General features: G+C 40.0%; 1 pseudogene; it reads right to left on the bottom strand.

The window, feature by feature from the left end:
* Positions 1-11,171: 11,171 nt before the first annotated feature.
* LOC140934131 (uncharacterized) lies at positions 11,172-15,457 on the bottom strand (annotated as a pseudogene).
* Between the last annotated feature and the right edge of the window lie 274 nt (positions 15,458-15,731).

The raw sequence follows: 15,731 nt of genomic DNA, 5'->3' as shown, positions 1-15,731 counted from the left end.
GCATACTAATTCGGTATAGGTTTACTAATAAGCGTCACTCTACTACAATAGGAACAATAGGCTTGCCTAGACTTGACCGGTAGGTAACTTGAGCCCGGTTTTCGGACCGTCTATTAAAAGAAAAATAGGAATAAGAGAAGTGATCACCTAGCAACGCGAGAAACGGCTTCCTATATCTTATTTAGCGCTTAAAACTCGGATATATATAAACAAAACATACACAAATTGGAGCTGTAAACTCTTTATTTCAAGTTTGTCTGACTATTACAGAACTGTTTTCTCCTTTCTATCTCGAGGAAAAGAAAAACTATTGAATTCTTGTCATTTTCACGCACGGTTAATCAGTTAATTATGCGAGTTCACAAGCCCAAAGTTGAATACAAATTAGTTCATCAGTACAGCTAGACCCAAGGGAGCACCTTGACGTCAATTGGAACACGCGACTAATAATTGCTAGCAATAAAACCCCAAGAGAGATACCGTTTGAAAAAACTTTATTAAAAAACAATGACGAAAAGAGTCAAATAGACAGCGATTTGAAAGGAAAAGGGATGAAAATTAATCCATTGACTGACTATTACAAATCAGTTTTTTTTCCGTTCCAAAATAATCCTTCCGTGTCTACACAATTTTCCTATGGCCTCTAAGACAAGAGTTCGACTTTCTTTGTTTCTTGCACTTTGTCTTGTTCTTTGTAGTTCGTCTTTTAGCGCGTGATTTACTGTTAAAAGAGGCTTCATTTCTCTGTGATCTTGACAGTTCGCAGTACACCGTTTCTTGTGTCTGTACTGGATTGTGATGGTGATTTTTTCCGGGATTATCCGCTTCACTTTCGTAAACGACGACTTTAACTTTAGGTTGCAGTTTGGCCTCTTGTAAATACTGTCTTCGCTGTATATGGTCTTACTGATGAACATCCGCGAGATGGTTAGCTAATCTGACAAGGTACTTTGCCCCACACGATGAAATAGGACAGTTTCTGCAAACTCTCTTGTAAACCATGCTGACAGTTCGATGGATGAACACAAATGACATCTTTTTCGCAAATAGTCAGGTTATAGAGTGTCAGAAAGGCCAAACACAGGCCAGAAAGGTCATAACCAGGCCTGAAAGGCCAAAACCAGGCCAAAAAGGACAAAAGGAGACAAACGGGCCATTTCTAGTCATGTGTCTTTATTTTTTCTCGGACACACGCGTGGGTGTCGCGCATCGCTAGTCACGCAACAACTCTCAACATTGGAATCATCATCTTTATTAAGTGTAATCACAAATAACAGTGCCTAATTAAAAAAGTTTTGACCGTGCATTAGTAATTGGTATTTCAAATTTCAGATTTTTTTATTTATTGTGCAAGTTTACTATTATTGTTATTATTTTCAAGTCAGCAATACAGCACTCTTAAAGTTTGGTTGTTTACAGTTTTTATTGAAACGCAACAATACAAAGATCTAGGAAAAATAATTCTATAATATTCATAGTTGGACTAGTCTTCATCTTGTGGAATGGGCTGCTGTTGATACAGTCGATTGAGTAAGAATTTTCGCTTATCGATCGCTAGTTCTGTCGATTCCAACCAATCAGATCCTTACGTAAGGAAGGTTATTCTCAGGCTTAGTTAGATCACTTGTTTTCCTTCCTTTCAAATCGCTGTGTATTTGACTCTTTTCGTCATTGTTTTTTAATAAAGTTTTTTCAAACGGTATCTCTCTTGGGGTTTTATTGCTAGCAATTATTAGTCGCGTGTTCCAATTGACGTCAAGGTGCCCCCTTGGGTCTAGCTGCACTGATGAACTAATTTGTATTCAACTTTGGGCTTGTGAACTCGCATAATTAACTGATTAACCGTGCGTGAAAATGACAAGAATTCAATAGTTTTTCTTTTCCTCGAGATAGAAAGGAGAAAACAGTTCTGTAATAGTCAGACAAACTTGAAATAAAGAGTTTACAGCTCCAATTTGTGTATGTTTTGTTTATATATATCCCGGTTTTAGCGCTAAATAAGATATAGGAAGCCGTTTCTCGCGTTGCTAGGTGATCACTTCTCTTATTCCTATTTTTCTTTTAATAGACGGTCCGAAAACCGGGCTCAAGTTACCTACCGGTCAAGTCTAGGCAAGCCTATTGTTCCTATTGTAGAAGAGTGACGCTTATTAGTAAACCTATACCGAATTAGTATGCAGGAAGACACTTAATTAGTATGCAGGAAATCCAAATTAGTATGCGGGAAGGCAGTGAGCAGGCTTTTATACCGTTCAAACAATAAAAATACGGCAACCAACCAGAATGCTTCGTCAAACGAGACAGCCAATGAGCGTCTTTCTAATTCCGGTCAACCAATCAAGACAACTATGACATCATAGTACCCCGGAATACATATGACATCATCTTCCGAAAATAACTAAAACCTGTCAAACCGGTTATACCAACCATGACATCATCCATTTTAAAATAGCACATGACCTTATCTTTATGAGATACCACCGCAAGTTAATGAGATTCCTGCGCATTTTATTCATGAGATCAAGACAAAAGCCTATGACGTCACCTAGTTAATGTATTCCTGCGCACGCTAATGAGATTCCTGCGCAAAAAAGGGGATAATTTCATCCCTCCTATACTACTAGGGTCTGACGGTTAACACAGATAGAGTCAAACTCTGGCTCTTTCAATGCGAAGCTAATCCTGAGCCCTTTGCATTTCCTGTCGTTTAACTGAAATCTGGCATCCCTTGCTTGCCTTACGAGATCGTCTACCACTTGCTGAATACAACTCTCTTGGCCTTTATTTACCACATCAGAGATTATAGTATCAACTACATATTTCCACATATCTGCCTCTCTTGAATTCAAATCATTAATGGTATGTAACGCCAATCAATCCTGGGCCAGTTTAACCCAGGACCTCTGTCTCCTATCCAATAGAAATTTAGGAATTCAGCATAAGATGTGGTTCGGAATATCATAATCTGAGAATTTACGCACCAAGATGTTGTGATCAATAAGATCGAAAGCCTTACGGAAATCAAATGAAATAACTCTAATCTATTACTTTACCTTGCGTAGAGAGCCGCAATATGTGCAAGCCGTTTTTTTTCCTGGTATTAAGTCCACAAAAGGGAAGTCATGGTCCCAGGCGTTCCTAGCGCAGACCGTGGAAACTTGGGATAAGAATCGCGACGTGACCGACAACATAAAAACATTTTCCAGAGCGCCGTGCATGTTTTGTGAAGAAAGCTTTTGAAAGATTGAAACAAAAGATGTCGAGGTTTTCCGGAACGGGTCTGGTACATGAGTTCTATCGCTTGAAAGCGTTGATTACTTTGGAACAAGTGAATACTACTTCAGTGGTCGAAAAAAGTGGATGATAAGGAAAAACAACAATAAGCAAATCGCCATATTAATATTTGACTCTTCCAAATCCCGATTCTTTAACTCTTGAATCTGTTCACTAGGGCGCACTACAGTAGCGCAATAGCTCGGTTCGTTGGTCAAGTGTTGTAAACGTTCTTTGTATGCAAATGAGCGGACTCGTGATGAGCATGCGTTTTATTTTCGGCGATAATTGAAATGACGCACACCAACCATGTTAATCAAGTTTTGGCTTTTTGGCAATTATGTAAAGTAGAATCTCGATATAACGAAGGGCCAAGGGACTGGCAAAACGTGTTCGCTATAATATGGTTTTTTTATATCGAGTTTCTTTTTCATATATTTTACTATTATTAGTGATAACAGTTCGTTATAAGGAGGAGGTCGCTTTATAGAGGTTCGTTATATTGAGGTTCGACTGTATGACAATCCTCTATATAACGAAGTCCTCGGTTTAACGAACGTTTTTCTTTACCCTAGTAATAGTAAAATATATGAAAAAGAACCTCGACACAACGAAACCTCGTTATAGCGAACAAATTATGCCAGTCCCTTGGCCCTTCGTTATATCGAGTTTCTACTGTAAATTACCTCGAATCGAGGCCCTCGATTTTTGTGATTTTATACACATGTGTTCAATCAATTCAGAAACAAATCTCCGAATGCGTTATAAAAAGTAAATACGCTGAAGAATACTTGACCGTCGATGAAGCAGGACGTGTAATAAATTCTAGCGAGGAAATCCTGTTTCGTCAGTTCAAAGACATGGCATTTACAAGATTGGAGATCTAACTAGTGCCCGTTATAATAAGAACAAGCTGGAAGTGCAGGTGGTCGTCTTTATCCTTGCATTGAATCAAGATGAATACAAGAAGGAATCGAGCCGGAAAGAAGGAGTTGAGTTTCGTCACCAAAACTCATGGCCATGCTGTCTGCTCTTGTAATTAAAAACAACAATTGTGTGTCCATATAACCTGACTACCCCAAAACAATTTCATTTTTAAATACCTAACAAAAAATATCCAAGGGCCAGCAGCCTCTAAAATAACTCAACAGAAAGGTTCTGTGAACTATGAGGAAATATTCCATCTAACATTCCTTTATTCTTTATGGAGTATTAGTCGTTTAAAATTCTCTTTTGGCAGCTGCCAGTACAACGGTCGCTGATCAAAGGGCATAAAAGCCACATAAAATTTTCAAAAATAACAATAGAAAGTCTCCTGTAATCTCCTTAGAGCGATTCTTAATGCAAAACTGCGCTAACTATCAAACGATGGCTGAGACTTAAACAGAAAAAAACAGCCTTCCAAAATCTCAGACAGAACTTGAAAACGTCGGGCCGACCTTTTCAAGTTGGTTTCCACCAGCTCGAGCATGCGCCTGGGCTGACATAGTCCCTTTTTAAAGGGACTATTTAACCCTTTGTCCCTTTTTAAAGGGACATGGTCTTAAAAGACTATTCTCGCGGTTTGGCGGTTTTTTGTGATCGATCGGAGAAAAGATTTGTATCAGGAATCATTCATAATAAAAGGCTCATTTAAAAGGTGATTTTAAAAGAGTGAATTTGTATTTTATTTATTTGCCACACAGATAAATTACATGTTTACAATTACAAACAAGATGCAAAAATGTAGAAAGCAATAGCGAGGAGGCCTAAAGGAAACTATCAGCTTATGTTAATTAGGCCTACTCGATTACAGTTTTTTCAAAGATGACAAGTAAGTTTTCGGTCCACCCACATGGCACTCACATATGGGAGTTGGTACATGAAGTAATACAGTGAGTAATTGCTTGTAGGTCACCTTAGTTTGACAATCAGTAGCGTTCAGTGTGTTGCTCATTTCCATTGTTGGGGATTCGAGGTATTAGTGTTGAAGTAAAATTTAGTCCCTTATGCAAACAAAATACAGTTAGATATTCTTGACTAAAGTACGAGATGCAGACTCTACTATATATGTGCCGTATTCTGTGCCTTAAAGTTCTTTACAATAGATTGCATTGGAAAACAAAGCAATTCAATGCCATACAATGTACATTGCAACAGCTTTACAAAAGCATCTGTGCATAATAACCTAAAGCATTTGCTTTAGCAATATTTACAGTACAGTCAAATATCATAATCAGAGTTTTTCATAGTTAAAGGTATGGAGTTTGACTAAGCCAAGCTTGAGATAATGATTGGGAGGTCTTATCTAAGCCTCATCAAGTATTGTTAATCCACCAGATAGACCTCCATTAAAACCCAACTCCTAAGTTGTGTTCTAATGTTGATCTGATCATGTTACAAAAATAATCTTAGACAGTCTTGTAATACAAAAAAAAAATGGGACCACAAACAGTAATGTAAGCTATAAAATTTAAAATGTTTGGAAAAAATTTAGGCTGTATTCCAGACTATTGTTAGCTTGCGTAGCAGCCGTTGAAAGGGGGATTGGGAGGAAGGGAAAAAGGGAGGGGGTTGGGGAGAGAGGGGAAGGGACCCTTCCCTTTTCCCCTCTTTCGTGCTTTTGTCCCTGTCCCCTCCCCCCTCCCTTTTTGCGCCTGCGACGCAGGCTAAGAGGAACTCATGTGGATCCAGGAGATTAGCTGAACCATGTGGAGACTGGGGTTAAGTTGCGGTAAGGTTGGCTAGCTATTGCCTTAGATTGGCTACAATAACATTCACCCCATGGTAGAAAACACCATGATTTTATCAGCATGCCACTAAAGCCATTGTCGAGATTTAATAGTTTGCAGTTACATTGTATGTTGGTTGGATGAAGAGAGGTGCACTCACATTTAAAAGTTGGAAACTTTGTTTTTGTTTAAGGGACTTCGAACACTTTGAACAAATATCGGGCCACTTAAGTTTGTATCCTGTAAAAGAACGTACCACACTGGTCAACCACCAGATGCTTAACCCATTCGCCCCTGAACCGTCCGTAACCGCCCGTGCGGATCCACGTCCTTTCTACCCTTTGTGACGTCATCAGTTTTAACGGTCAATAACAACTTTGTCCTCTAACTTGTGCAGAGTGAAGAGTGATCTCGAAATTTTGCTTTCTGCGCATGCCCGAACTTCGCAAGCTGATATTTTGCATCTGGATCAGAAGGCCGCGACGTGCAGGAATACCCGACGGAGCCGCTCGACAAAATACCCGCTCTACAGGCAGAATTTGAGCTAGCTGGAAAAAAAAAACATTGGCTAATTAGCTGGCTGGGAAATCTGAATGAGCGCCTCGCTAGCTGAAAATATGAAAAATTTATGCCGGTTCTGGCTGGATAAAAAGGTATATTTTTTCTCCTGGCAATCGCACTGTAATTTTTTACATGGATATTAGAGTGGGCGAAGCAAGTAACTGCGCGTGAAAATCACCCCACGCGAGCTGTGGAAATGACACCTTTTGCCTGTGAAAACGGAAATTTGTTTGGGTGTGAATACCTTGTAAAAGATACACGTAGTGAGAATCTGTTTAATCTGTTTTGACGCTGAGGCATTTCTTGCTTTTAAAGCTTTTTATCGTATAAATTGTAAGAGCTCTGTTAGTGAATTTATTCATATCTTCGAACACAGTGACTCAGATTACACTTTTTTGGTGATGTTTCCCGGCTGTAGGACCTCAAATTTGACAGCGGGCGTTACCGGCCATGGTTACGTTTGAGAGGCTCTTTGGCCAATGTAGAAGAAAAGAATAAAAAATAGTTCAGAATTTTCTTGCCAAAAAATGAAAGAAAATTACAAATGTGCATGAACAGTATTTACACATTTTCCTAAAATTGCCGCAAGCAGGGTTTAAACTGGACTTTTGAATAAACAAATTAATAGACAACTATGTTGTCCTATTTGTAACCATTTGTCGTGAAGAACAGGATATTTTTCTTTGGAATTTTTATTTTCTTCTGGTTATCATGAAGTTATTGCTTTCTACAAAATAATCGCCCTTACAACTCAACCGCAGCCTGCGCAAAAGGCGTCATTAAGGTGCTTAGGGTTGTTAAGAGGCGCGAGCGCGAAGCGCGAGATACGCAGTAGGACGCAGTTACGTCACGTTTGCCGTCTTCAACTCGATTTTTAAACGTACCGAAGAAGGTTTCACCTAAGCTTATCTTACTGCTAAAAACTACAAGAATTTTTCTGTAGCTGTATTAAAACTCAAGTACTGTTGTTGTTCGCAAATTTACTATGACGGTCGCTTCAAGCAAACTGATAAACGTATTGTGGAAGGTATTTTACTTTGGTGCGTGTCTCTGTACCCAAAGCAAAAAAAGCTTGCCTTCCTTGGTGTGATCATTATACTTACATTTGTTTCAACTGCGCTTCGATTCTATAACTTATAGACATCACACGACCATCGCATGCACGACATAAGGTTACATGCCTTTATAGGTGATTGTCTGACTGCAAAACGAAACATTCTTGACTTACATACGAATAATTATTGGCTTTTGCTGCGAAACTTTGCACCAGTTCTGGTGTCCTACGACTACTGGCTTTTGCTGCGAAACTTTGCACCAGTTCTGGTGTGAAACTTTTACGGTGATTGCCTGACTGACTACCTCCGACTACTGACTTTTGCTGCGAAACTTTGCACCAGTTCTGGTGTGAAACTTTTACGGTGATTGCCCGACTGACTACCTACGACTACTGGCTTTTGCTGCGAAACTTTGCACCAGTTCTGGTGTGAAACTTTTACGGTGATTGCCCGACTGACTACCTACGACTACTGACTTTTGCTGCGAAACTTTGCACCAGTTCTGGTGTGAAACTTTTACGGTGATTGCCTGACTGACTACCTACGACTACTGACTTTTGCTGCGAAACTTTTGTGGTAATTGTCTGAGGACATACCATTATGGCTTCTTGGCTAGAGAAAAAATGAGTGAGTTAGATCAAACTCAGGATGACAAGCTCTTCTAGTACTGGTGCGGTGAAAGTTACTACAAGAACAAGTTATCAGTCTGGCTTTAAAAAGTAAACTGTTGCCATAGCATATTTAATGACGAAAGAGGAAACCATCCTCCCCACGTTGAAACTCGAGTTAAAGACCGCAAACGTTACCTTACTTCGTGGGTTCGTGGTTTTCAGCCGTAGCGGTTAGAAGTTTCCGACGGAAAGCCTGTTTACTCGAAACTTTCTATCAGTTCTGGTGTAAACTTTTTGCGGAGTGACAGTAGGCACGGCATACAATGCTGGCGATAAGCATGTGTCTACACTGAATTTGGGGTGATTTTGCAGAGGAGATCACACGTAGATCGAGCTTACTCGTTATGTTGTTTATTGTTAAACTTTATTTCGCCTCAGTCGATTATCGTTGGAAAAAATGCAATGGTCTTAAGGCTTTGCGGTGATCACTTTTTTTACGTTTTATTGTGTTACGGACAAAGTTCGGGATCTTCCTTTTTATCGTTTACCTGGCAAAAACTCAAGACTACTCCTCAAGTCCACATTCCAAAACTGTAAGTACTGCTGAATGTCTTTAGTTGTTATGTTATTGTTATGTAATACTAAGGGGTAGGGAATAACATATACTAAACAAATACACTGATCTTTTCCCTATATCTCAAAAAAAAATAACGAAAACTAGATAAAAGGGTGAAACAGGTTAAACACGCTTTTCTTTTATATTATGTAAATTTGACGTAAAACAGATCTTGCCTACTGACTTACATGTTTTTCTTGGCAATGTGTTAAATGAAACTTTGCTGGCTGGCTCATAACTTACTTCTGCTACCGCTGGCTGGCAAACACCGAATTCCTTTTCACCCTGGCTGGGATAGCGTAATTTTTGTTTTTTTAACCTCGCTGGCTGGCAAAAAACCGTCAAACATGATTGCTGGCTGGGATTTTTATTTTTTGAAAGTCTTGCTGGCTAGCAGTGAAGAGCGGGTATTTTTTTCCCAGGAAAGTTAAATATTAACATAGGTTGACGTAAAAGCACTTTGCTAGCGTTTACGACATCGTATAATCAATTTTGCGAGAAATTTTCGTTGGGTACTCCTGGAAGTGTACGACCTGTAAACCGGTTTGTGGTAAGTTTTAGCTCTTTATAGCAGGACAGTGGCCAGAAAACCACTCGAGTACCTTCAAAACGCGTTTTTCGGCAAAATCTCCAGGAGCGAATGGGTTAAGCAAAGTACCAAGCTTTTTGAAAAAAATCCACTTTTTGGGATAAAACAGCCAAATATGTCTAATTCATGTCAAATCAGGTGAAAAAGTTGGTAAAAGGCCATTTTTAGGTTTTTTGATTAAAGATTTGGTTTATTTCAAAATGGGCACTGTCCATTTTAATAACCAAGGTACATGTGGTTATTGAACGGTTAAAACTGCTATTAAGAGAATCAATATTATTATTATTGTTATCATCATTAATTTATACAATGACATTGTAACTTAAACAGAGCAGAGATAAGAAGGTATACCCATAATGGATTATTTCTTGATCTTGAGGTCATTAATTCTTTTTAAAGGATTAATGACCAATATCCACTTACAAATTCTCCAAACTGACCTCTATAGATTTCCTTAAAGAATAAGTTGAACGAATTTGATAAAAGATCAAAACATTTTTCTTTTGGTGATCATTTTATTAATTCTCAGAACCTTTTCTCTTGATTGTGTATTAATTTTGTAGGGAGAAAATTGATGTTGGTCACGCTTGGGACTTAATGAGTTAATACATATTATCATGAGAAGTAAATTACACATATATTTGTTATATTTGTAAAACAATAAATGCTATTAATTCTGATTCATCTTTATACAAGAACGATTGATATATTTATAGCCTTTAAAAAATTAATATTATATAAATTATAAAATTATCATCCTAACTGGCAGTGTTGTTGGTGATCTATTAAATTATTGCTAACAACAAAATGACTGGTCATTGTTGCTTATAAACAGCATTTTTCTAAGTTCTACATGCTTTCAGTGGCTTTTTTGAGGTCACATGACTAATATAACAGTTGAACTGTAACCAGTGTGCCACAGATGAAACTAAACCTCTGATTAAGTCTTTATGCAAGCTAGAGACAAAATCCTTATTCTGAGTACATGCATGTATGCACCATAGTTAGGCATAGACGCCATAGCTTGGGTAGTTGTGGGGTAGAACAAGGATCTTGATTCCGTCGGATTAACTGTCCATCTGGTTACAAAAAGGCCCAACCATTTTCACTGGTTTGGGCTGTTTTCTTTTTTTTAAACTCGGACTCACTGGTTCTGGACTGGGACTCTTGATTTTTCATAAGATGAGTCCCAGGATTCACCATAATTAACTATTTGTATCAAAATCACTGATCCATGAAGAAGGTTCTGATTCCCTCTCTTAATGCACCCATCAGAGAATACTCCTATCCTGATTCCCCACTATGAGACAATTCTTGGACCCACCCCTGATATCCCGGTAGGAGGGGTGGGTACTCCTTATAATGACCTATAATGGGAGGCTCTACCCGAAAGGGGCACCTTTTTCAGGCTTCAGGTATACATGACTGTATGAAAGGGTAAGGATTTCACTGGTTGAAGTTTATGAAAGGGTAGGGAATTCTGTCATTTTGGTCTGTAATATTACGCCCAAAAGGACTAACAGGTGGATTTTAAGGCTGTCAAAAAGTTCAGGAAATGTTCTGGTTTGAGGTTTATTCATATATCTTAAAGAAAGTACATTACAGTTCAAAGGACAGAGCCTACCTGTATAAAACATTGTTGAGTACCCCTACCCCCTGGGACTACTATCTGCTTTTCCTGCCCAGTCATGGCCCATACTAATCAGTGTGACTAATGGACCTCCCATTTTAGGAGGTATCATCCTTTGGACACTGTCACTCGCCTAAAATGAGCAACACACTTGTATCTTTATGACGCTGTAGCTCATAAGACACCTTCACTAAAACACTTGTACCGTCAGGGTCTTTGCATTCTAGGACACTGGCATTATATTCTGGATAATTCCTGCCTACATCCTCTACATTACAAAAGACTTTAAGCTCCTCAAAACGCTGTGCAGTAACTATTAACGCGAGCGCAGTAAAGCCACTTTCATGGTTTAAGTCTGCAATGTTGTACTTCCGGTCCGTACCGGGATAATGCTGCAACGCTAAAGTGGTGTAAGGCCTTTTCAAAAGCCACTCGCGGATTTCCACTACGTTCATATCACGTGAAGGTGGCTTCTCGTCTGTACGTGCTAAAAGTAACTTCATAACCAAGCGTAGACTGATAAAATTGATGGCTTCGATTGATATCAGAAACACGAAGAGTGATTCGCCCGATGTGCGCTTGCTGCCCAAGCGCCAGGTTCGGTTCAAGAGAGGCTTGTATTCGCTCAGAACTAAAATTAGACTGGAAATCATGATGCTGAAGCAGCTCTAATGAAAACCCAAATAGGTCGCATAAGTGGCACATGTATCCGATATCCCGAAACTGTCTTGGAGAAGTAACCTCCACGTCCTGACGTACAAGCTTTGAACGAGCAGTGTCTACATCTGGAAGTGATAATCCTATCTTCCAGTAAACATCAGACGATGGTTGCGGTTTGTAGTACTTTGGCGGTGTAGATTTCTTGAGGGTTGAGCGAAACTCTACCACCTCGGATTGCGGCGCGTTCTGATAACCAACCCAGTGTATCAGCTACTTTTCACTCTTTATTTCTTTAATGACACTCATTCCCAGTCGATTGCAGTACCGCTCAATAAGTCCGGCAATAGCCATTTGGACGGACCAACGGATTGGCCTAATAAAAGCTCTTCGTGAACACTGAACGTTTCAGGGTCCTGTGGCCTAACACAGGACCCATATCGGCCCTACTGTGCTCAAGATCAATGACCATGATCAATACGGCGGAATCCCTAAATCCTCCACCCTGTTTGCTCTGATCTCGATGTTTCACCACTGGTTACAAGCTACAGACGGTACCGGTGCAGCTGTCAGGGTCGTGTTATTTGATTACCGCAAGGCCTTTGACCTTATCGATCATAAGATACTTGTCGCTAAGATCAATGGCCTCGATATGCCGCACAGCATCAAAGCCTAGGTGACTGACTTTTTGACAAATTGACACCAACGCGTCAAGTTGTCCTCAGACTGCTTCTCTGAGTGAGGTCCAGTCCCCGCCGGAGTTCCTCAGGGGACCAAGCTCGGCCCTTGGCTTTTCTTACTCATGATCAATGATCTCAAGGTTGACGCTCTCACGTGGAAGTATGTGGACGATACGACAATCTCTCAAGCCATACTTCGCGGCTCCCTGGGTGATGTGCAACACGCTGTTACTGCCGTGGAGGACTGGTCTCGGTCCCAGCGGATGCAGCTAAATGCCGACGAGTGCAAGTAGATGGTTATCGACTTTAAGAAGATCTCTCATAACTTCTCCCCTCTCGAGGTAGACGGAAACGAGCTTCCTGTCACCGACTGTACGAAGATACTAGGTGTTACGATATCCAGTGACTTGAAATATAACACATTGTAGATTGCATTAAGAAAGCAAATAAGCGCCTGTATTTTATTGTTCTCTTGAAAAGGGCTCGTGTTCCCCTTAATGACATTGTGAATTTCTATTGTACAACAAACAGACCTGTACTAGAATACTGCGCTCCGGTTTTCCATCACGCACTCCCGGCTTATCTTAATGGGGATATTGAAAGAATTCAGAAAAGAGCGCTTTCCATAATTTCACCTGCCATGTCATATCGGGAATGCCTTTACAGCCTAGGCCTGCCAATGCTATATGATAGACGCAATGGACTATGTAGACAATTGTTCGATTCCATTGCTATCAATCCCGGACATAAGTTATACCACCTGCTGCCACCAAGAAAACAATCCAGCTATAATTTAAGGCGTCAAAAGTTATATAACTTGCCACGTTCCCATACGGAACGTCTCAGACGCTCTTTTGTTTATGCTATGTCCCAGGATTGCGCATAAAGCTCTGAAAAATTCAAAGAAATCGACTTTATTGTAAGATTTTTATACATATTTTTTAGCTTTACTACACAAGGTATTTATATTCATATGATTGTAATTAGTTTTATATTTTAACTAATGTTATTTGTAAAATACGCAATTCAGTTTTACGACTGCAAAGTATTTATACAATAAACGATTTATCTATCTATCTATCTAACATTCGAGCCCCGCTTTGTGGACATCCGCTTAATACGAATGCTTCGTTATTACGGACAGCTCTCTTCGTCCCTAGCATTGCCAGAAATAGTGGACATTTCGCGCCCGTGATTAATTGTCAGCGGAATCTCATTTCCAAAATGGCGGACAAAAACGATCGTAGTCAGGGAAAGCGTATCCCCTGCGATTTTTTAAATAATTTGAGCTCTGTGGATCTGTTTTACGAAGAAAAAAGCTGGAATGAAACACCTTGCAAGAAAATGTTAGGTTTATACTCGGCCGAGCGGCTGATAGCAACAAAACAGTACGCGGCTGTACCTTTCGTGACATTTTCGTGACATTTTCGTGACAATTTTGTTTTAAAACCAAGCCTGGTAGGCTAATCGAGGATTTTTGAATGCCTGGAACCTAGTTTATATCCCGTGAAGCATCTCTGAAGTTGTAGCAACAACCAAAATGGCCATTCGGTGAGGTTTGGAGTTGTGAAGCTTTGTCCGACCGAAATAAGTCATTCGCAACCATGGCGTCCATTACTGGACTACAGATGGAAAACTGCGATAAATAATGCGCCTTTGGAAGTATTTTCCAGTGCAAAAATCGTCCTTTTAACGACTGTTTTGGAAACATCTTCCATCGCAGAAGTGATATCGAGTCGTGCAAATTTACTTCAGTGAAGGGTTTATCCTCTAATCGACGAGTATTTCGCATGACTTCGGCAAGATTTTAAGACAATGTATGGAGAAATGAAGCGTACAACGAGAGATAAAAGTGGCCACTTCGGGAAGTAAGTAAACCTACTTCTAATTAGCTATTTGTAACCCAGATGCGAAGGTTGCACAGCACTTAACATGTTTCGAGTCGTGCACCGAACACCCGTGAGCTCATAATCGATATATTTGAAAAAGTTTCCTTTTCTCCATACATTTTCTTATACGAATTCGCAGCCATTGTGGCCTTGGTGCGCACGCGCAACCGCCGTCTTGTCCCTAATTTCTGGCAATGGACAAAGCCGTTACATTTCAACCCGCTTAATAAGGACACCCGTTAATTCGGACAAAGGTTACTTTTTTCCTACTCCGATCAACAAATTCTTAGACCAGAGGAAGTTAACCTCGATAATATGACACTTCAGGGGCGGATCTAGCGGGAGGGTGCAGGGGGTGCGCACCCCCCCCCCCCCCCCTGAGATGACCTGCGGTTTTCTAATACAACTGGTATTCTACAAAAAAAAAACTATGTGGTTTATTGGTGTTGAAGTAGAGCAAGAGACGAGTGCACCCCTTCCTAAAAAAAATCCTGGATCCGACCCTGCACTTTGTTATCTACCAGTTGTGTGCTGTATTAATCCTTGCCTCTGTTATCTTCGGATGTGAGCATTTCGATGTTTACAGTGCTACGGCAGACGGGATAAAATGAAGTGGAGGCGTCAATTTCTGACTTTTTAAAGTAATAAATGAGTTTAATACAGAGAGAACTGTTTTTGATTAAGTAATGAGTGCAAACCAAAGGACGTAGTCTACGTTGAAACTAGCAATAGCAATTGTAGTGTACATCCGGAACTTAACTTCCCTAGCGCGGGACAGTCTGGAGTCATGTTAGTCAAGTGACTTGACAGGGTTGTGTTTTGTCGTGTAGCGGTGATGAGCTAAGTAGTGCTCGTGTTTATTAGACTGTATGGCCTAGGTGGCCAGTTAGAAATACTACAGCAATGTTCTGTTTATTAATATTTCTTTAGTATTTCAGTTGTTCACCAAAAGAAGTTCGGTTGTTTACTTTAATAACATGACCCGTTAAACGTTTGATATCATCTGGTCTTCACTATTTAGCCTGCGCCACGGACGAACTGAGGTTACGCAGGATATCACTAATTACGTATACATAGAATGAAAACTCAGGAGTCCTGAACCAAGACCAGAATATCAGAGCTAAAATTAATTATTGAGGCGGCAGTAGATAGTGATACCTTAGGGAAGGTTTCGGCAATTTTCATACTGACGCTTACAAAAAAGGATTTAAGTGTCCTTATTAAGCGGGTTAAAATGTAAGGGCTTTGTCCAGGAAAGAAAGCTGTCGGTAATAACGAAACAGATGTCATCAAAGCGGGGTTTGAATGTATAGCCAGAGACCCTGTAAAACGTACCCAGCTAAAAGCTTGGTCTGCCTGTGGCCATGCATGGTGAGTCCCATTGAGTAGACAACCACTCAGCTAATCATGTTCTAGTGCATTAGAATAGAGTGTGGAATCGTCCACTCAACACCTGCTT

Source organism: Porites lutea, chromosome 4 (genome assembly GCF_958299795.1).
Source record: "Porites lutea chromosome 4, jaPorLute2.1, whole genome shotgun sequence".
NCBI classification, from domain to species: domain Eukaryota; kingdom Metazoa; phylum Cnidaria; class Anthozoa; order Scleractinia; family Poritidae; genus Porites; species Porites lutea.
The sequence above is the reverse complement of the archived record's forward strand: the minus strand, read 5'-3'. Positions and strand labels throughout refer to the sequence as shown.